Here is a 21,899-nt window from a genome sequence, read left to right as displayed (position 1 = left end):
ATTGCATTTAGGGTTGGGTGAATGTTTTTAGCAGTTAGTAAATTTGCTAAAAAATGCAGTTTCAAGTGAATAAAAAATATAGGATTTTTTAAAAAGTCAATTTGACAGTTTTTTTCTTTGTTAAATGTTAAGTTAAATTGACTCCCCTCCCTCTTTTTGCCTCCAATTTTGGCAAGAAAAAAATCAATTTAGTTTAAAAACTACCAGCATATTTTTGGATTTTTCAGTTCAGCCATTGAATCAAAAATTGATTATACAGTCAGCTCTAATTATGTTCTAATGTAATTGATATTGGCTCAGTAACATTACTTTAGTAGGTGGTGATACTGTGTCCCTGGGACACAGCACTATACCTTGCTGCATGCTCCTGGAAGGAATAATCAGTTTAGAAAGGGGGCTTTTGCTAGTCAGAACAGTCCTGATGTTTTGATAGTTAATACTAGTCTGAGACTTATGTGTTGTTCAAGAATTTTGTTCCTGCAATTTAGATGTCAGCCGGGCTGTTTTGGAACAAAAAGCAAATTAGTTCTGTTTACATCATCTTGCGTCCCATCCTTTTTCCATATTTTAAAAATCTGCAGTACAAACATTTCACTTTCTTTTACATGATTTAGTTTTGGTTTTAGTCATAACCTTGTTCTAAGCTTTTTTTTTCCCAGTCTGCTTAGTGTACAACTGTTCTGTCACAAACAGTTAAAGTGAAGATCCTTGAGTATCAGGTCTCTTAAGTCTGGAAAATGCAAAACTGAATTTTATCTTCGTGGGTAATGCATATAGAAAATCCATTCTTTCATATGGACTAGAATTTAAACATTGACTTCATAGCTTCAGAGACTGGTATTTTCAGTTCCTCACTGAATCGTTGTCTTGCTGTTTGTGACCCACCCTTGTTAAACAGGGAGTTGTCTGGAGTTGTAACATGTTAAAGAAAGTTCTGCTGGGTCTTGCTTTCTTAATACAGTAGATTGTTATCTGTGAATGCTCATGCAGGTAGGTGTGCTGAGGAGAGCACAATGTTTGGAATGACTTTTCTCACTTGCTTTGGTGGAAATTGGGCAGTTGTATTAAGGCTAAAAGACAACTGTAAATTTCATGTAAAAATTGAGATTAAATACTCCTCACATGTAATACAAAATAGGAAAGGTGAGTTATACTGTTCCTTGTGCTGATATATGATTTACTACAAACAAGAACTCTTAATTAGCTTTTCGCTGCTACAAACTAAAGGGAGATCAATGGGGAGTGGGGAGGCAGGAAGCCACAGCTATTATGATTTCCTCCAAGTCAGATTCTGATACCTTCTTCACTCATGTTGAGTAGCACCTTGTCCTGAAAGTAGTCTGACTGAATTGAATGATACTGCTTGCAGAATAAGTTACTATTCAACTTGAATGACACTCAGTACACCCCCTCTGCCTTCCACCCACCTTGGATGTCAATAGCTAGGAGGGGAAACAGTTGTTTAAAATCATTCAATTGGGTATCATTTAAAAAGAAAGAATATAGGCTGAATATCAGGAGGAATTTTATGACCATCAGACTTGTTGATATGTATAACAGTCATCCAATGGAAGAGGTAGAAGCCCCATTTTAAAATTAGATTGGAGAAAATGTGAAGAAAATGTTTTGTAGAGAACACTTGTGCATTGGTGGGGAAATATAAAAGTTATTAATCATCTAGCCTTATTCAGTTACTCTTTCTAATTTGATCGATGTAGGCATTCATCTTTATGCTTTAATAAAATGATGGGAGTTATTTGCTTATCATAAGACCATAAGAACGGCCGTACTGGGTAAGACCAAAGGTCCTTCTAGCCCAATATCCTGTCTGCCGACAGTGGCCATCAGAGAGGGTGGACCGAAGACAACGATCAAGCGATTTGTCTCCTGCCATCTCTCTCCAGCCTCTGACAAACAGAGGCCAAAGACACCATTTTATCCCCTGGATAATAGCCTTTTATGGACCTAACCTCCATGTAATTATCTAGCTTCTCTTTAAACTCTATTATAGTCCTAGCCTTCACAGCCTTCTCTGACAAGGAGTTCCACAGGTTGACTACACGCTGTGTGAAGAAGAACTTTCTTTTATTAGTTTTAAACCTGCTACCCATTAATTTCATTCGGTGTCCTCTAGTTCTTCTATTTAGGAAACTAATAAATAACTTTTCTTTATCGGCCCTCTCCACACCACTCATGATTTTATAGACCTCTATCATATCCCCCCTCCGTCTCCTCTTTTCTAAACTGAAAAGTCCCAGTCGCTTTAACCTCTCCTCATATGGGACCCGTTCCAAACCCCTAATCATTTTAGTTGCCCTTTTCTGAACCCTTTCCAAGGCCAAAATATCTTTTTTGAGGTGAGGAGACCACATCTGTACACAATATTCAAGATGTGGGCGTACCATAGTTTTATACAGGGGCAGTAAGATATTCTGGGTCTTATTTTCTATCTCTTTCCTAATAATTCCTAGCATTATCAATGCACACAAGCATACTTCCACCATTCTGCATCAATTACATATTCATCTAAGAAGCCAATGCTGTTTTAAGTTAGGGTGTGTGTGTGTGGGGGGGGGGGGGTTAAGGCACAGAGCTGTGTAACTTTTTGTACCTCAGTTTCTTCTCCTGCAAATCAAGACATACCTAATTCACAGGAGCATAGTGATTTGGTTCATTGATATTCTTACTTTGCATTGAGGTCCCTGGGTGGAAGTCTGTCTAAAAGTATAAATATAAAGTATCCTGTCTATTATTTCTTTGTTGAGGTAGCAATCCTCTTGATGTCTTACATGTAATTACATTTCTTTTAAAAATTATAAAAAATCTTTGGGTCTACGGTGGCCAATACAGTCCCTCTGCTTTGCTATGTCCAGTGTTCCTTGCATGAAATAATATAAGATTTATATGTTATCTTTCATCAAAGAATATCAAAATGAACTAATTTTGTGAGGTGTATCTTTTATACAGGTGGGCTGTGTCTAGACTACATGCCTCTATCATCAGAGGCATGTAGATTAGACACATAGGCAAAGGTAAATGAAGCTGCGATTTAAATGATCGCGGCTTCATTTACATTTACATGGCTGCCGCGCTGAGCCGACAAACAGCTGATCAGCTGTTTGTCCGCTCAGCGCGCTAGTCTGGACGCTCCCCTGCCAACATCAAAGCCCTTTGTTGGCAGCCCCGTTATTCCTCGTGGGACGAGGTTTACCGGGGCTGCCAACAAAGGGCTTTGATGTCGGCAGGGGAGCGTCCAGACTAGCGCGCTGAGTGGACAAACAGCTGATCAGCTGTTTGTCGGCTCAGCGCGGCAGCCATGTAAATGTAAATGAAGCCGCGATCATTTAAATCGCGGCTTCATTTACCTTTGCCAAAACAACAAATCTACATGGCTCCGTCGATGGAGCCATGTAGTTTAGACGTACCCGTGGAGAAGTGTGATTTGATCAAGATCACCCAGTAAGTGAGTGGCAGAACCAAGATTACAATCCAAAATTACTCCATTCTTTGCAAAAATAGGTGATGCTCCCCAGTCCCTTCCTACATAGCATGACACTGCTACATATTTAGTTTTAAAGGACTGGATCATCTAAAGGTGTTGGTTGACCTGCAACATCTAGATAAATAGCAGGTGGGAGGTAAGCAATGGTGCAGGGTTTGGTTTCCAAAGTATGGTGTACAGTAGCTAATGGCTGAGTGGAAGGAGAATGAGACTTGGTGGATAGTTTTTAGGGATTGATATGGGACAAAGAATTGCAGGCTGAGATCATGTGAACAAGTTAAAGGAGATACTCCACTTGGCAGTTAGCGTCTTTTTCTGAAGTAGTACAAACTATCATTTTTATTTATTTCCTGTTTATGAAACCTTTCCTTTCAACCATAAATCATACCAGATGTTAAAAATAATTTTCACTTTTCTTCTTTTTTGTCAAACGCCTATTTGTTTTAAAATTGTTTGTACATAGGAAACAGAATATTTTTATTTAAAAATTAAATGCAATGTAGGAAGTCTCCAGAAACATTTTCACTAAGCTGTCTGTTCCTGATTGGATGTGTTTAGATTTCTGTTGTGTTAAGAAAATTTAAGCATGAAAACCTAAGAGTTGGTTTAATATACAGTTACATGCTATTTGAACTGCCTGTGTTTATGAATTTATATCCGGCTTGTTGCTTTAAGTCATTAATCATTTCAATAAGTAATGAAACCTTTCAGGAAGAAAATTTCTATTCTGTTTTTTTTTTTAAAGTCAAGTTCACATAAACAGGAATTCACAATTTGTTACAGACTTCAGTGTCTCAATGAAATAAATGAAAGTCCATTGCAAAACAGTTTGTATCAGTTTGAACTGAAAGAATAAGCATTTGTGGAATAAGATCTTTTGCAGCGGTACTGTGTGTGGTTTTTAGGATGCTTGTTAAGAAACTTTAGTTATAATAAGTGTGGCAGATATTTTATCCTGACATACAAGCGACAGGATATATATCTGTTAACTTCTCAGACATAACTTTCAAGAGAGTAGGAGTTTAAATAGAGAGTTTTGGGTAACACACAGTTCTTAAATATTTATTTGTTCTAGTGTTTTCACATTTTATGAATATGAATCTGTTGAAAAGTAGCTGGGCATGTTGACGATATTATTTTTCTGGAATGTACAGTTAGTCTAGAAAAGATGTGGAGATTCATCTGTGGCTTCCATAATTCATTTCTACTTTGAGTTTACTAATATAAAACTGAGATAATGGTGCAATCCTGTAATCTTTACTCAAGTTAAAAAGCCTGACATGGGCGGTTCAGTCTTACTTGGCCTATTCTCTTATGTAAATGGTGCAGAAGATTGAAATTTTGTGTTGTATTGCAGCTGTTTTGTTTTTATAACGTATTGTTTTTCTTCTCTCAAGAAGAATTGTATTGTTTTTCTTCTCTCAAGAAAAGAAAGGATTGTAGGTGGATCTGTCCAAGTGGCATAGGTAAATCCAGTTTGGCAGGCTTATGCTGTTAACATAATCTGAGCTGGATTTACCTAACTGAAAGAAAAAATGACTGATTTCTGTGGTGCTCCTCAACCCTGGCTCTCCAAGTATTCATGCATACCGGGGTGATTTGTTAAAGAGCACAAGTTCTTGAGCTTCTCTGACAAAATCTGTTTAGTCTTTTTTGCAAGAGATTTGTTTGAATCCTGATGACCGGGAAACTATCTGAACAAAGAAGAAGGGGAAAGACCCAAATAATTTCCTGTTTAAACCATGGCTCTAATGTCAGTGCTGGGGTGACTGTACTTTTCTCACAAAGGGCAGTTCTCCTCTGTGAAGGAGATTATGCAAGGTCAGATCCACCAGATGGAAGTATGTTCTGGTGCTGTGATTGTTAGATTTTCTTAATGTTCCCCTGCTCTGAGGTAGGACCATGTTTCCTTTCTGCAATTACCCAGTCCCTATTTGGCTGTGGTCCTGGATGCTATTGTCGTCTTCAGAGGTGGGGACGATGAGTTCATCTATATGTATATTGTGTGTTAAACAGGAGCCATTTGAAGCCACACCCACATCTGGTCGTAGAGGTTCATTGTCTATTATAGACCTTTGGGTTACTGGATAACTGGATATTCTCTCACGTCACTGTGAGGCAATAATTTGGCTCCAGGGCCATCCCAACCACAGCTCAAGATAGACTGGATTGCTTTTATGCTGTAAAGTCCAGTATGATTATGTTTGTTCAGTTCTCCTTGTTTACTGTTCATTCATCTGACCATTGCTAAATCTCTGTCCTTGACCTGTCCGTGCTTCCCATTGGTACTTTATCACCAAATTGTTTCAGGACCTGAATTTCACTCAGATGTTTGCTGTGTTTTGGGAGCATTGGCAGCAGCAGAACTTCTTGTAGGAGTTCCTGAGACAGTGGCAGAACATTAGAGAGATCCAAATTCAGTTGCTTTGCCAACACTACATCCAGGTCATCGTGCAGGTCTTGTGTCATGTTGAGTTCCTGGAATGGGACATTGTGGATCTTTGACCGCCTTGATGTGTGGAACTTGATACTAAAATATAAGTGTGACAGGGTGGACCAGCCCTCGAGCCCCCTGCTGAAGGCTTGTGTCCCTTGCCACACCTGTCCCTGCAAACCATAGAGAAGTCCTCCAAGGAAGCTAGAGGTGCAGAAGTTGCAAAGCCAAGCAGCAGTAAGCTGTAGTGGAGATCTGAAAGAGAAGATGGGGTGACTGTCTGGCTATGGGAGTGGCAGCACCATGGAGAGCTCCAAGTGGAGAGCTGGTGAGAGACTGTGGTCTATGGATAGACATTGATGGACTATGATGGAGCCCTGAGGTAAGGGTGAAGACACTGTCTCCAGGAGGGGAAGCCCTGAAGGTACCATTCTCTTCAAGTGGGGAATAGACTGAGAGACCATAGAGAGAGCACCAAGATGGGCCCCTGGAAAATGTATGTCCCTGAAGGGGTGTTTGAGTCTCACAGAGTGTGACTCAGGTAGAGGGCTGATTAGCCACAAAGGCTGATAAACTGAGGCAGTGCAGGCACACACACTTGGCCAGATGGGGTGCTTTGAGAGCTGAGTGTCATCCCATTACAATGAACTTCCAGAGTGCTTGCTGGAGGAGAATGTATGAAGGGAGCACTGATTTTTGGCCCATTTCACTGAGCTGCATAACACTTAAGGAGCTATGAGAATTTTTTTTTGGTTTGGAGAGGAAGACTGTGGACTGTCAGCAGATTCACTGACTCCAGCTGCCCAGGGCATGTCTGATATCTGATTCTCTAGAAATCTAGAAAGCATTGGTGTCCTTCAGTAGTGTTTGATACTGTGAGTCCTATGACATAATGCACCATGGGTTGCCCTGTCTCACTACGGAGAAACAGTGTCTGGGGCCCTTCTGTCCTAGCAGGGGCTCTGTTGTGCTCTCTGCAGGCAAAACCTCAGGAATAGATGGGCTGTCTTCTACATTTTATAAATATTTCTAGGATCTTATTAGTCCTGATATTTTCCTGGGTGGCCCTGGAGTGCCGCCAGGGGAAGGAGCTGTCCCTCATTTGTCATGGGGCAGTAATTATCCTGTTGCCCAAGAAAAGGGACCTTTATGATGTGCAAAACTGGAGACCTATTTTTTTCTTCTGTACCAATTGCAAAATCCTACTCTATCCTGTTTAGATGCAGTTTTTCATTTTTTCCTCAATTGTTACCATTTGATCTCTTTGTTTTTTTTGTGATAGCTTTTCAGTGGCTAGGAACTTTTTTTCTCCAGACTTGAGTTTATTCTAAAACTGTGATACACAGCCTGGATTTTTTTGTTTGCAATATGTTGTTTTTGTTCTTGTTAATGGGTCAAACCAAACTTGTCATTCTGATCTGTCTCAAGGATAAAGTGAGGGGTTGAGGGGTGTGATGTGCTGGGGTTTTTCTGCATGGTGATCGTGGTCTGCCTGTGGATTCGCTACCTTTTTATAAACTCACTTGTAGTCTAAAAGTGTTTTGATTGACCTGAGGTATTAATAATGTTTGAGCAAACTTGATTCTGGTGATGCCACAGTGATGTGTAATGTTTATTTGGAGTGGATTTGTTGCTATTTATTCATTTGTGTATATTTAACATTTTAATTACACTTTGAATATATTTAAATGTGATTTTTATAAAATCTGTGAATAAAAGTGTTATCCACATCACATCTCTCCTCCCTCTCTCTTCTCCCTTTCCTGTGCTCCAGACCCAAAGACCTTGCTGAATCCTGACAGACATTTCTTGGAAACTGGTTTATGGAGATGAACTGATACATGTGCACAAAACATTTTCGTTTCAAGAAAGAGCATATTTTGCTGAAATGAGAATTTACTGACTGACTTATCAGTTCTGAATAGATACAGAACTTGCCCAGAGGTCTTTCTCACTGGTGCAATCTGGTGTGAGATTTTGTAAAGGGGGAGCATTACATTGGTTTACACTCACTTCACATTTTGAAGTTTTTGTTCTTTGCCATAAGTGCTAGAAACTTAATTAAAAAAAAAACAATGTATGCTCTCATTTTTATGAATTGACACTAGAAGTTCATGGGAGAGGTCCTAAACAAGCCATTGTTTCTCTTGGAAGTACAGCAAGACTTCTTGGCAGGGTAAAAAGGACTAGTCGCCAACTACATAACTGGATGGCACAGAGCACATTTTCTTCTTTTTCTTTTAACCATGTCTGAACACCTATTAAAGAAAACCAGGGGAAAAATCCTAACCCCTCAAAAGGACATAGATGTAGTGTTTGGAATGTACTGTTCAACCCATGTAAATTTATTATATTAACTGTCTGATGCAACATCAGTGTGAGAAATAGGGTGGCTGCATGAGCTAGAAAGGCAGAGCAGAAATGCTGAAAATCCTTTTATACAGTTTTATAATGGAACATGTTATCTATGCACTGCTCACTTTGGTCACTCCTATCAGTTAATTGTGCTAAAAACCAAATCTATTAGTACCAGATTGGTGTTGCCACAGGGTGCAGAAGTAATGACAAAGAAGCAGAACAAGTAGTTACTTGGATAGCATAGCAAATGGGCTCCATATATGCGATATAAATGCTGCCCTTTTATACTCAGTGCACGTGGACTGACAAAATAAAAAAGCAAATCATAAGGAATCTGAGAGAGAGAGACTTCAGTTTGAGAAGTCTCTTATTACTTCAGCCATTGCCACACAGTTTCTTAGTGTTCTGTGTTTTCCGTAACATCTTAACTGTGTGATGAATTCTAAGTTAGGCACAATGGGAATTAAAGATGACTCTAAATTCCAGACCTGAATATCTTAAATTTTGAAAAATTTCAGATCCATGTCCAAACTTTGGTGTTTAAATTCCTCTTTAACTGAAACTTTTAAGAAGTACAGGCACATTCAGGTAAATATAATATATATTTATAATATATATATTATAATGAGAGAGAGCGTGTTATATATATAATACACACAATAATGTATTTTAAGCAATAGGGATGTGAAAGGTTAACCGATAAGTATCACCCTTAATGGGTGATGCTTACTGGCTCCGGTGAACTGATGGAGGCTGGAGTACTCTTCCCTCCCCTCCCCCCTTGCTGGGCTGGAGTGGGCCCCTCCTTAATTGGTTAACTGGTTAAACTTCATGTTTAACTGCTTAACGAATAACATTGAATTTTACATCCCTATTAAGCAAATATAGCAAAGCCTTGCTTACTATTTGTTTTCTATAGTCTGCACAAAAAATTAGCACTTTTATAGGTGTTGGGTATATTATGTTTCTTTAGAAAGTGTTGATTAATTTCACAGTTAAATGATCAATTAGGAAATTAATCAAAATAATTTTTAAAACTAGGAGCTCTAATTTATAATTGCTCTGAAAGCCTTAGATTTCCAGTACTTGCAACAGATAACAGATTTTCTGATAACAGATTTTTGGACTGTATGCTGCATTAATAGACTTGAGCCACCTTTTGGGATTGGCACTAAAGTGGCCTCCCCCAATTAGTAGAAAAGCAGTTCCCATGCTGAAGAGCTGTGCAGAATATGCTTTTAAAAATACCTTCATGACTTACTAAATATTTATTTAAGTATCTGTTGTGTTATGACTAAATCATTCTAAGTTTCCTGTTAGTTGTCACCTGAGTTTCCAAAATCATTCAGGCTGCACTTTCTGCACTACTATGTTCTAACTGAGGAGTGTGTGGGAATTGGGAACCCCTGCTGCAGGTTATGGTCATCTCAGTTACTTAAAGCCGGGGCCTAGAGAAGGAAAGCACCCCGGTTGGGGGGGAGGAGGGGAGGAGGGAAGCAGTGTTAACAGACAGGCTTACTAACTAGTGAATTCCCCCCCCCCCACACACACACACAAGCAACCAAAAGAAGCAACAACAACAAAAAAGATAAGAACATAGAATGCATATTTATTTCTATTCTGTTTAGGCCCAGTAAAGAATAGTGACAATTGTACGTTTTTATTATTGTCTGCAATAAAAATCTACATGAATTACGATTTGGACTTATATATGTGCATATTTATTTGTTTTTCCTAAAGTTAGTTATGTATTTTCAGAAAAATTGTCAGAATGGCCATCACAAGAGTTGGTGGCTGTACTCTGAGGCCACCAAAAATGTCTTGTTTGACCTGGTCTAGGCTAGGATTTAAGGGAGCTTTGTTAGGTGCCAATGACTTTTTGTGGTAAAATTCAGAAATATCACTGCAAAAAGAAAACCACCTCCACAAGAGGCATACAGCTCTTACTGCTGATTCTTTAGCAGTGATGTGCAAGTGAAGACACTTTCTTACTGTTTATGGAGCTTGTAGCCTCCGTAGGATATCTCACAATGTGCAGGTGACCACTCTAGCCAACAGCTCTGCTGCTCTGACACCAGGTAAACAGATGTCTTCCCGCTCCTTGTAAAGCCCTGGGAAATTTGAAACTCCCCTCCTTTTTCTTGGCAAGTGCTCACTTAGGGTGTGTCTAGACTACTGAGTTTTGTCGACAAAAGTGGACTTTTGTCGACAAAACTATACCTGCGTCTACACTACCGCTGAGTTCTGTCGACATAATGTCGACAGAACTCAGCAGTTTTGTCGACATAACGTCGACAGAACTCAGCAGTTTTGTCGACGCTGGTAAACCTCATTTTACGAGGCATAACACCTTCTGTCGACAGAGTTCTGTCGACAGAAGGTGTTATTGCCTGTAGGGTTGCGTCTAGACTACAGGGTTTTGTCGACAAAGCAGCTTGCTTTGTCGACAAAACTGAATGTGTCTAGACGCTCTATGTCAACAGAAGTTTTGTCGACAGTATCTGTCGACAAAACTTCCGTCGACAAAACCCTGTAGTCTAGACGTACCCTTACTGTCTGGACAGGTGACAATGCCTGCTCCATGGAACAAACAATCCCCTGCTTGTAGCAATGCTGAGCTACTGGAGCTGACCAGTGTTTGGGGCAAGGGGGATGTGCAGGGATGCAGGATGCCTCATGATTTCCCCTCTCCTTTGCTTCTTACAAGAGCTGTACTGTGGGATAGTTGCCTTCAGGTGTTGCTTGCACCTGGGAGGGAAGTGCTGCAAAAGTAGACATTCTGAACTTGTGACCATAAGTGACCACACTTTTCTTTTACTGGTTCCTTATCGCCGGTGAAACTGACTGTGCAAAAACTCTGAAAGTGTAGACATAGCCTAATATAGATGCAGTGTATACCCACAGAAGGACTATTTCTACCTGTTCAGGTACACCACTGCTTCAAACAATGTTTGGTACCTTGACAGATGCACTCTGCTGTCAGCATAGCTGTATCAACACTGCATGTTCTGTCAGCATAGCTGTCAGACAGTGGTCTGGTTTTTTTTTTTTTTTTTTTTTTTTACAACCCTGACTGATGTAATGATGCCAATATAACTTTTAAAAGTAAACCAAGCTCTAGTTTACTTTTCAAAGAGGCTTGGGTTTGGATCATTTTTCAGAATTATAGAAGTAGGGATTTTAAATGGGGTTTAATCAGCTAATTGACTAGTTGATGGGATTTCCATCAACCCTGCTGTGGCTCTGCCTTTTAAATGTTTTAAGAACAGCCAGGCTGGAGCGCAGCAGGGGGGACTGGACAAAGCCAGGAATCAACTGTCCAGGCTGGCTCCTGGTCCCCCCTGGTGTGCTTGTGCTTTTTAAATGTATTAAGAGCCACCCAGTCTCCTGCTATACCTCTGTTCCTCCCCACCCCCCGATATGATGTTGGGGAAAGGGGACTGGCTTTTAAACCAGCTCCCTCCAGCACCGGCTGATGCTCCGCCCCTTGCTTCCTCTCTCTGATTGAGGCAACTAGTTGAATTGGATACTCAACTAGTCGCTTATATCCCTATATAAAAGTACAGGCAGTCCCCGGGTTACGTACAAGATAGGGACTGTAGGTTTGTTCTTAAGTTGAATTTGTATGTAAGTCGGAACTGGTACATATTGTAGGGGAAACTCTAGCCAAACATTTCTCCAGAGCTCAGTTTTATTCTCTCACACCTCACTTCCCTCAGTCCTTTATTCTCAAGCTGAGGTGTCTGCTGAGAAAAGCCGCTCCGCGTCTCCCTGGTCTGCTGGGAGGGGCGCTAGCTTCGCGTCTCCCTGGTCTGCTGGGGGGAAGCAGCTAGTGCGGGGTTGCCTCACCCCGTTTGTAAGTAGGGATCCGATGTAAGTTGGATCCATGTAACCCGGGGACTGCCTGTACTACAGGTTAAACCTCTCTAATCTGGTACACTCTGCTCCAGCAACACCCGTGGTCCAGCATGATTTTAGTTAGCCAGATGTACACTTATCATGGTGTGTGGTCAGGTTCCCTATGATCTCATAAAGCTTTTAGCCACCAGTCCTGGCTCTTAGTGTCCTTTGCTATTATTTAGCTCTAATTTACCTCTAAATTTCTGAGACCAATAAGCAGTGTAAGTGTTAGTAATTCTGCTGGACAATATTGACCTCCCAAGTTTTGGCAAATTCTCTGGTTTGGTACTGGTCCTGAGGGTACTGGACTAGAGAGGTTCAACCTGCATTATTGTTTATGATTGCTTTGTTGCCTATGTGCTATGCATTTCCTAAACACAAGTTGCCATTCCTGCCCCAGAGAGCTCTCAGCTGAAAAAAGACAAGAAAAGTATGAAGAGTTGGGAGATGGATAAATCGTACAAAGGATTATTTGTTAAATAGATAGTAGGTATGCTCACTGGCCCTCTTATCTAACCTTTATCTGTTGGCTAGATAAATATGTTCTGGTTTCCTGTAGACATAACAGTAGAAGTTGGTCTGGAGAAATGATGTAAAACAATTCCTCTTTGCTGCTTCTTTGGGAGTTTCCTGATTTTCATCCATCTTTGGAAGAACTTCCTTTGAGCTGGCCATAGCCACACTGAGTTTATGCTTTGGCGGGGGCATACAGTATTTCGTATAGTATTTTTCCTGTGTATAAGGAAATTTTCACATTTTTGTAATCTTTGCAATAAAAATGTCAGTGATAAATTCTAATCCTTGGCTTTTGTATACTATGTATAAATCTGTATTTTACTTTTACTGTGTTACAGATTCCTACACTAATTAAACCTGAACAAGCTGTGACAAGTGGAAAGACAGCTTGCCCAGGTAAGTTTTCAGAACACCACCCTTTTTGATTGCAAAATATAAAATGGCATGATCTTCAATTTCTCAAACTAAGGTGCCTTTATTTTATTCTGGAGTAAAATAAGTAGTCAGCATTTATAGTTGGCTCTAAATTTAAACATTCTTATTGCTCAGGAATAGTTTGTATATCCCAGTGTTTCTCAACCTTTTTTGTTATAAAGTACCCCTTTTAAAAAAATAATAATAAGTACCCCCAGTACCTACAGTTTTCAGACACAATTTTTTTCTACCATTGCAACACATTTGTTTGGACAACTTAATTGTAGCCATGTAGGCGATGACATTTTTGGGTGTAAAAAGTACAAAAATAATAAAACGCTGTAAAACTTAAAATAAAAATTCAGTTTTCTCCAAATTTTAGTTGTGTTGATGTATCCCCCAGACATCTTGAGTACCCCTAAGGGTACTTGTACCACTGGTTGAGAAACAATGGTATATCCTACTTAATTGGGAGACAATAGTAGTGACAGAATCTCTTTTTATTATGAAGAACCTGCTAAACAAATGAACTGCACTGGATGTTCATTCTTTCATCATATTTTCTCTGCTTTTAACTATATTTTCTTATGCTCCTTTCTCACCTGTCTTTTCCCTTGCTTTAACCTTTTTAATCTTCCTTCCTGCCTTAGTTATTCCCTCATGTCTCCCTCCTGCAAAACATCCTCTCTCACTTCCAGTCTCAATCCTTTTCTTCACGTTTGCTTTGCCACCATCATCCCTAATACCAAACAATAGTCCAGTACTTACAAGCTGCAGGGGAGGTGAACAGAAGCATGGATGCTACTTCCAGATATAGGTTAGTAACTGCTTGCATATGGTAGCATGGCAGCCAAACTGCCTGTAAACTTGCCACTTTCAGCAGTGTGCTCAGACTCTGTTTACTTCTGACTGTACAGCCCTGTCTGTGCTGTGGAAAGTTTTTAAGACATTTTCCACAATAATTAATACTTGTTTAGATCCACTAGTGTTGGCATATTGGGAGACTTAGTATATATGGGCTGCTGGCATCTTCAACTAAATGTCATAACTCTTCTCCGAGCAGCTTTAATCAACACTATGTATAATAATAATAATAATAATTAATAAAGTATAACAACAAGTGTCAACAATGATGGGAAACTATAAGAAGATTGCCATAGATTAGGCAGGAGCCTGTGTGAGGAAGAGCTGGCTAATTGGGCTACTCTTGTGAGATGTAATTGAATGAGTATATGATCACTTGGTAAATCTGTGCTTGGTTCCTGAGGTGTGTACATACTTCCCAGCTCACTTGCTATCCATTCTAAAAGTTCAGTTATCTGGTGGCTCCTTCGGGTGTCCAGTCCACTGGGGTTTACAGAAATCAGGACAAAGCAATGTCTTCCGTAAAACCAATGGGGATTTTATTAGTGTTCAGGAGTACTTGGCTTCACTATTTTAATTATAAAACCCTGAAACTGTGGTATTAATCACACACATATATAGGGTGGAGTGTAATTGTGGTGGACAAGAATAAGCTTGTTAGATTACCCGGCGGGGTGGAGTGGGGGGAAAAGGGAGTGGAGTGGTTAGGCAGAAGTTGGCAAGTGATTTTTAGGGACATTTATATTCAGGTTACTATCTCGTGTGAAATCAAGAACTCAGATAATAAAGTGATGGAGGCCATATAAAAAATAATATAGTAAGCATTTATGGGCCACACCTCCAAAACCAACAGTGGTGGCTGTTCTGGAGGTGCAGATGCGGGAGAGAGAGAAAGAAGTGTGTGAGCACATGCAGTAGCAGGCATGTCAGACATCTGATAAATACCATTTTAACTTGCATAAAAATGTAGTGATCTGGAATGTGCGTCATTTTTTTGTGTGATGCTCCAATGCATGAATTTCAGAAAACAATGTCTTTACTCTCTACCATTTTTAATGGTAATTTTTTAGCATCATCTGTTGCTTTGGATGGATTTTTTCTCCCAAGCAGACAAATGATGTTCCTTCTGGTTTGCACATTCAGCCATAGGTGCTGACTCCAGAGGTGCTGTAGGCAAAAAAAAAAAAAAAAAAAAAAAAAAAAAATAGTGGGTGCTCAGCAACCCTGTAAATCAGATCCTCCCCCGCATCAGCACTTCTCATCAACTGGCGATCAGCAGTTCCGTAGCATGCAGGAGGTGCTGTCAGGATGGGGGAGGAGTGGGAGCAGGAAGAGGCGGGGTTAGAGGCAGAATGAAGTGGGAAGAGGCAGAGTGAAATTGGAAAGAGGCGGAATGAGAGCAAACAAAGGCTGGAAGTGGTGGAAGTTTGGAGGAAGGAATGGATGGAAAAGGAGCATGGGACCGGGGGGATGGAGGGCGGGTCGAGCACTCCATAGAATTGCAGAGTGTCAGCACATTTACATTCAGTTTATTGGTAGTTAGTTGGGGGTGACTACTTGACTTGTCTGCTAAAATAAATTGATTTTGTTTAACAGTATTGAAATACAACACTTCTTCCTATATGGGTTTCTTTTTCTTGTTACGGAACCAATAAAATCATCAAAATAATAGTTTTGATAAATTCATAAAACTTCAAGTTTGCATTTATGAAGTGCCTTCCAAACAAGGATTTTGAGTACCGTACAAAATAGCCTCCCATCAACCCTTCAAGAGGCTGTTATCCCTGTTTTACAGCTTAAAGAATTTGCCCAAGGTAACACACACACACTGGGGGGAGGAGGATCTGGAAACAACAAAATGCAGATTTCCTTACTTCTAGTCTGGTGTGTTAACCACAGGACTATCTCTGCACTACATGCATAAAGTAAGTTAATTTTGATAGAGAAGATGATTTCTTTATAAATTAACAATGTGTTTATAGGTATTCTTAGGTGATTGGAAAACTTTCTAGTTGTAGATTAGTCTAACTGTGCCATCTGGCGGGTAATTTATATGTAGCTTAAAAAAAGACTTAGAGGAGTATGATTTATTCTTATAAATTACATTTTGTTGATAATACCCAAATAAGATAATTTTGCATGGTTTCAAAGTAACCTAGGTCCATGGATCAACTTTTTACTTAGATACTTTTATTTACTGTAATGGTCTGGGAGTTTTGGGAATGTGATCAGTAAAAGAGGAAGAAAAAAAAAAGACATAATTTTCTTCACTATTTGCACCACCACCAATGAGGACTTTCTACAACCTCTCTGTCCCCCAAAGTAAACAGGATTAGGAAGGCGCTAGATGGCTCAATGCCACCTTAAATATTCCCTCCCACTTGGCCGTATATTCTGACACAGCACAGAATCTCACTCTTAAGATTCACTGCGCTAGGAGCTGTACATTAATATAATGTATGTGGTTGAATGCATTCTGTTTTTTTCATCCTTGTTTTTTTTTTTTTTTTAGCATCATGTCCTTATTTTTCAATGAGGACAAAGGTTTTAAGGTTTCTTCCGAACCCACAGTTTTTCTATTACAGTAATCTCTTGAATGTAACTCAAAAAGATAAAATAATGGACTATAAATTCTAGAGACTATATCAGTTTTGTTAATAGTCTAATACTATATCTCTGATTTCTTTTCTGTCCACTAGGTGTCACTCGTGTTCTAATATTAGGAAGACAATGAAACCCCTTGAATTGACAAGAAATTGAAAGAAGTAGAAGCCTATTAAATTAAGTATGTCTTATGAGTTTCTGTGTCTGCATTTGTAAGTAGAAATGAGACTAGCTAGATGACAGTTGAGCAAGCCTGAATCTGATGTTCAACTTTGAAATTTTGGGGTTTATTTGAGAGGTTTCAAGACGTTGGTTAGCTGGGGAGTTGTCCTCATCAAATGTGCATAGCCTGGTAAGACCTGTTGTGCCGGTAACAGTAACTATGGTTAACAGTGTCACACCAGGTATCCAGTGATGCTAACTGGAACAAGGAGGGCATAAGAGGTAACTGCCTTAGGGTCCAGCGATTTTTAAAAGGTCCTGAGGCCCTAAGGCTCTTGGCCACTGCTACTATGGCAGCAGCAGGAGCCCTGGGCCCTTTAAATTGCCATCAGAACCCTGGGCAGCACTGAAGTTGGGGGAGATTATCCTCATCTCCACTCCTTGTGCCCGAGACCCCACCTCTTCTGGGCATCGAGCCATCCCGCCCCCTCCATCTTGCCTAGGGGCATGGCAAGTCTGTCAGCCATCCTGCAGTCATCATTCAGTTGCCAGATCTGACTCAATCCTCTGAATCCATGAATCTCTGGAGTGGTCCCATGGTGGTGCCAGGTGGGATCAAGATAGAGTGACCAGATAGCAAGTGTGAAAAATTTGGATGGGCGTGGGGAGTAATAGGCTCCTATATAGAACCTATATAAAACCCCAAATATTTGAATTCGTATTTGGACCACTGTATTATGATGCATTTGGTTTGATATTTTTACTGCAGTCACACACAGAGGATTTTTCACTTTTTGTATCAAGTAACCTTATCTTCCATTACTTGTTTAGATGCAGTTCAGTGTGGGGTTGCTAGGTGTCCGGTATGGAACCAGACAGTCTGGTATTTTCACTTCCTGTCTCGTAAAAAAAAATTCAGAAAATATTGGACACCTAAAATGTCCGGTACTTTCTGATTTTTTTTTTCCTGGCCAGGAGGCGAAAATCCCAGGCTGTCCGGCTCAATATGGAGGCAGCCTGGCAACCCTAGGGCTTACTGCGGAGCTGTCCGGCCCAGCATAGGGAGGCAAGATGGCAGGTGGCCACCAGCAGCCTGTTAGGGCCAAAAAGCCTCACCACACAGTTTTTAAAGAATTTTTTTTGTTTGTTTGGGGTTTTTTTGACATCTGCCAACCCTGCTCCAAAGGAGCTGGCATGTAATTGTAATGGGAACCGATAAGCTGATGCTTATTGGTTAACCATTTAAACGGTTACACTTTTACATCCCTAGATGAGTCCAGACATTTTGCCAGTCCCTGGCCAGATCCAGATATATGAGATCTTCATGAGGTGTCCATTATGATTTTCATTATTTTGTGGGCTTTTAAGATTTGTCATCCATAACCTTCTGGATGGGGAGTTCTGAATAGTCTTTGGTGGGTTTTAGTTCTCATGTTGTGGCAATATCTTATGTGATAGCTGGATGTTCAATGTTTGCTAATACAGAAAGCCACGGTAGAGGTGTTGATTTTAATGATCCCATATTGATTTGCATGGTCTGATTCAGCTGCCTATCCACAAGTTGGGAATGGCAGCTTCTTATTTACATTGGTGCACAGTACTCTGCAACTCTGCTAAAACCAGCTTGTTCCTGCTAACTTCTAAATAATGTTGATGTAAGTCTTCACTCCAGAGGCTACTTTCTTGAAATAGTCAAGAAAGGTCAATGTGCAAATAGGAATTTTCCTGAGATATGTAGGTTTGAGGTATTAACACAGTTTTACCACAAAACTCAACAGTTAGGCTATGTCTACACTCGCGCGGCTTCTTGCACAAGTACGGCCGTTCTTACGCAAGAATCTGCAGAGCGTCCACACTGCCTGCCCGCTCTTGGGCAAGGAAATTTACAGTATGGCGTGGTAAGAGAGGGCTCCTTGCACAAGAGTTACGCTCTTTTTTATCAGGTGTAAGCCCTCTTGCGTAGGAGCTCTTGCGCAAGAGGGCAGTGTAGACGCTCGGCAGGGATTTCTTGCACAAGAAAGCCCTTTGGCTAAAATGGCCATCAGAGGTTTCTTGTGCAAGAGAGCGTCCACACTGCCATGGGAGCTCTTGTGCAAAAGCACATCGCGCACATGGCAGTGTGGACGTTTTCTTGCGCAAGACGCCTTGCACAAGAACCCTTGTGCAAGATGTTCTTGCTCAAAAAGCTGCCAGTGTAGACATAGCCTTAGTGTTTTGTTGCATTGTATTATCAAGGGGGAAAATAGAGACTGCTGAGATGCTTGGATTTGATCTCATTTCCCAGTTTTGGAAGTACTCCTCTATGATCTTAAGGTCAGATGTAAAGGTCACTTGATGTTCTTTAACTCATGGGCCTGAGTTGTGAGTGCCAAATCATCACCATATGCAAATTTCTGAGCTGCTGTTTCAAGTATAGCACTCATGTACACATTTTAAGAGTGTTGGAGCATGAACAGAGTCTTTCTCTAGCCCAGTGTTTCTCAACTGTGCTCCGCGGAGTCCCAGGGCTCCACGAGATATCTCCAAGGGCTCCGCGAGGTTGACAAACTGGAAACATGGATAGGTACAACTAGGGCTCGCCGAACTGCTGCGAGCCCCACTCGCCAGCCGTGTTGTCCGGCGATCTGCGCATGCACAGGTCGTTCTGCACATGGGCAGATCACCCAAACCCAGCTCTTCTGGGTTGCAGTCTACTCGCCACAGGTGAGTAGATTGCATTATTTGTCGAGCCCTGGGTACAACACATATAATCAGTGGACCGCTGGGGCTCCGCATAAATTTTTACGCATGTAAAGGGCTCCGGAGCCCAAAAAGTTTGAGAACCACTGCTCTAGCCCAATATTAAAAGTGTGTGGCTAGCTGGTTTGACCTCTTTAAGTATAAGCTCATCCTTCAACTGCTAAACTTGGTGTTGCAGCAGTTTGTGAATCTGCACAGAAGGGATCTCTTTGTTCAGCTTCAGTAGCAGACCATCCTTCCAGATTGTGTCACATGCTTCTGACAGAACAATGAAAGTGATATCAGTTTTGAATTTTCATTGGAATCCTGTCTGCATGTCTGTAGTGAGATCCAGGACCTAGTTGCAGCAATTTCTGGGTGGTCAAAAATCAGTTTGCTGCTTGGCAAGGCTGGCATACACAGTAGGTCAAGTTCGTTTTAGAATTGTATGCTCCATCACTAGGAGTACTTGTGCATAAAGTTAGCTACATGCATTTTTTTTTTCAGTCTTGGGGCCTGCAAACTCAGGGCCTATGACCTCATCTGGCAAGGATTAACCCTGGTTTTATGTATTGCATAGCACTGAGCACAGTGTTGGTGCTGAACAAATAACAGACCCATTCAGTGTTTGGGACTGTCAGGGCTGTCCCCACTCTGGCACTCTGAGTGCAGAAGGTGAGGGCCTGCAAAAGACCTTAAATACCTTGCCTCTATAGGCTCTGCTTACCAAAAAAAAAAAAAAAGCCAACCTTCCCCAGAGTTACAGGTGCACTGGCTCTGGAAGATAGGCTGCCACCATCAAGTGATTTAAAAGAACCCTGAAAAACCTGGAAGGAACATTTGAATTCCTTCTCCAGGGATACTCCATGCTTTTCTACCACAAGAGAGCTTGAAAAAAGAAGCAAAGAAAAACACAGAAAACAACTTGTGTCTTTGATAGCTGACCTCTCAGGCTAGGCAGGCACAGACACAGACCTGTTACCTTCCAGGACACAAGAATCATTCACCTCTGTAAAAAAGATTACTTTATTAACACAAAACAAAAAGAGATCCTTAATAAAGCATACTTAGTTGCTAAGTGTTACATAGCAACTGACAAAAACAATTAAAAAACAGAGAACATAGTATCTCTAGGTACAGCTTTAATATCGTGAATGGGGAAAGAAGGAGAGCACATGGATTTTACACAGAGAAGCTGAACCAAACAACCAAAACAAAGAAAAATACCATGATCACAACTAAACATACATTCTTCTTTCTACTCACGATCCGTGCTGGTGTGTACTTCAAGGCTCAGTTTACTCCCATGCCCAAAATTCCTTGTAGATATGGTAATTATGACGACTGCATGTTGCTCCCTCCAGCCCTTAACTTAGAACTCACACAAAAGAAGAAGCATCTAGATATCTACATACAATTCAAATTTCAACAGTCTTTTCCATTGGCTTTCTGCTACCACCACTCACTAGGTACCTGAGTTTAACCCGTTAGTCACTAGGTGCTGGCCTAGGGATGTGAATGACTCGTCGACTATCCAAATGCTTATTGGATAGGCGACACACTAGTCGATTAATCATTAGTCTATCAGAAAGAGGCAGAAATGAGGGATGGGGAGAAAAAGGAGAGGGGGCTTCAAAGTGGCAGCACCATGTGGAGCCCAGGGCTGCTTTGAAATGCTGCCTGCAGCCCGGGGCCGGCAGGGGACTGCTTGAGTCCCTCACTGGCCCTGTGCTCCCCGCAGTGCTTTCATCTTTGAAGTGTAGCAACAGCCCTGGGAGGTAGAGGTGCCCTATCAACTAATCGAGTAGTCAATGCAAATTGCATCAACTATTCGATTAGCCAATTAATCTAAATTTAACATCTCTATGCTGGCCTGCACTCCCCCTATCCATTAGAGAGACCTTTAAGGGAGAATCTGTAGGACTCACTTCAGGAATAGCTTTGCTGGATCACCAGTCTGCCTGAATGGAATCTTATCCATACAGATGTGTTTAGGCTTTGAAAATTCAAGGAATTTAAACATAGTCTTCTAGTTAAATTCCAGTGCAGGAACCAGGCAATTCAGTATGTGGCAATATCAGGAATTCTTACAAGGTCCTTCAGTCTCAGGTACCTGAAAGTAATCAAACAGGATTGTGAAATTTCATAGTTATAGAAACATTTAAATACTTGTAAACGGCATAGGTTTATAGGCTAATCTGTTTTGTTGGGTGCAGGGTTGCCAGGTGTCTGGTATTGACCCGGACAGTCCGTTATTTTTGCCTCCTGTCTGGTAAAAAAAAATCAGAAAATACTGGACACCTAAAATGTCTGGTATTTTCTGATGTTTTTTCCCTGCCAGGAGGTGAAAATACCAGACACTTGGCAACCCTACGACACACTCGGCAACTAGGCCCAGCGCCTGCCCCCCCCCCCCCCATACCAGGC

The 21,899-nt window shown here is 40.9% G+C and overlaps 1 protein-coding gene across 16 annotated transcripts in view; it reads left to right on the top strand.

Annotated features, from left to right (window-relative positions):
• The window catches only part of GNG12 (G protein subunit gamma 12), a 75,373-nt gene that overhangs the window by 5,042 nt on the left and 48,432 nt on the right, over nt 1-21,899 (top strand). For 6 of the 16 annotated variants that reach the window (XM_075936212.1, XM_075936211.1, XM_075936208.1 and 3 more), the window contains one exon: nt 13,049-13,106. The gene's annotated coding sequence lies outside the window, so the exon portion shown is untranslated. Of the gene's footprint in view, nt 1-13,048; nt 13,107-15,783; nt 15,914-16,687; nt 16,774-21,899 lie in introns of all 16 variants that reach the window. The other 10 variants (XM_075936210.1, XM_075936209.1, XM_075936207.1 and 7 more) reach the window with 2 other exon arrangements.

Source organism: Pelodiscus sinensis, chromosome 9 (assembly GCF_049634645.1).
Source record: "Pelodiscus sinensis isolate JC-2024 chromosome 9, ASM4963464v1, whole genome shotgun sequence".
In the NCBI taxonomy this organism is placed as follows: domain Eukaryota; kingdom Metazoa; phylum Chordata; order Testudines; family Trionychidae; genus Pelodiscus; species Pelodiscus sinensis.
This window is presented reverse-complemented; position numbering and strand designations above follow the sequence as displayed.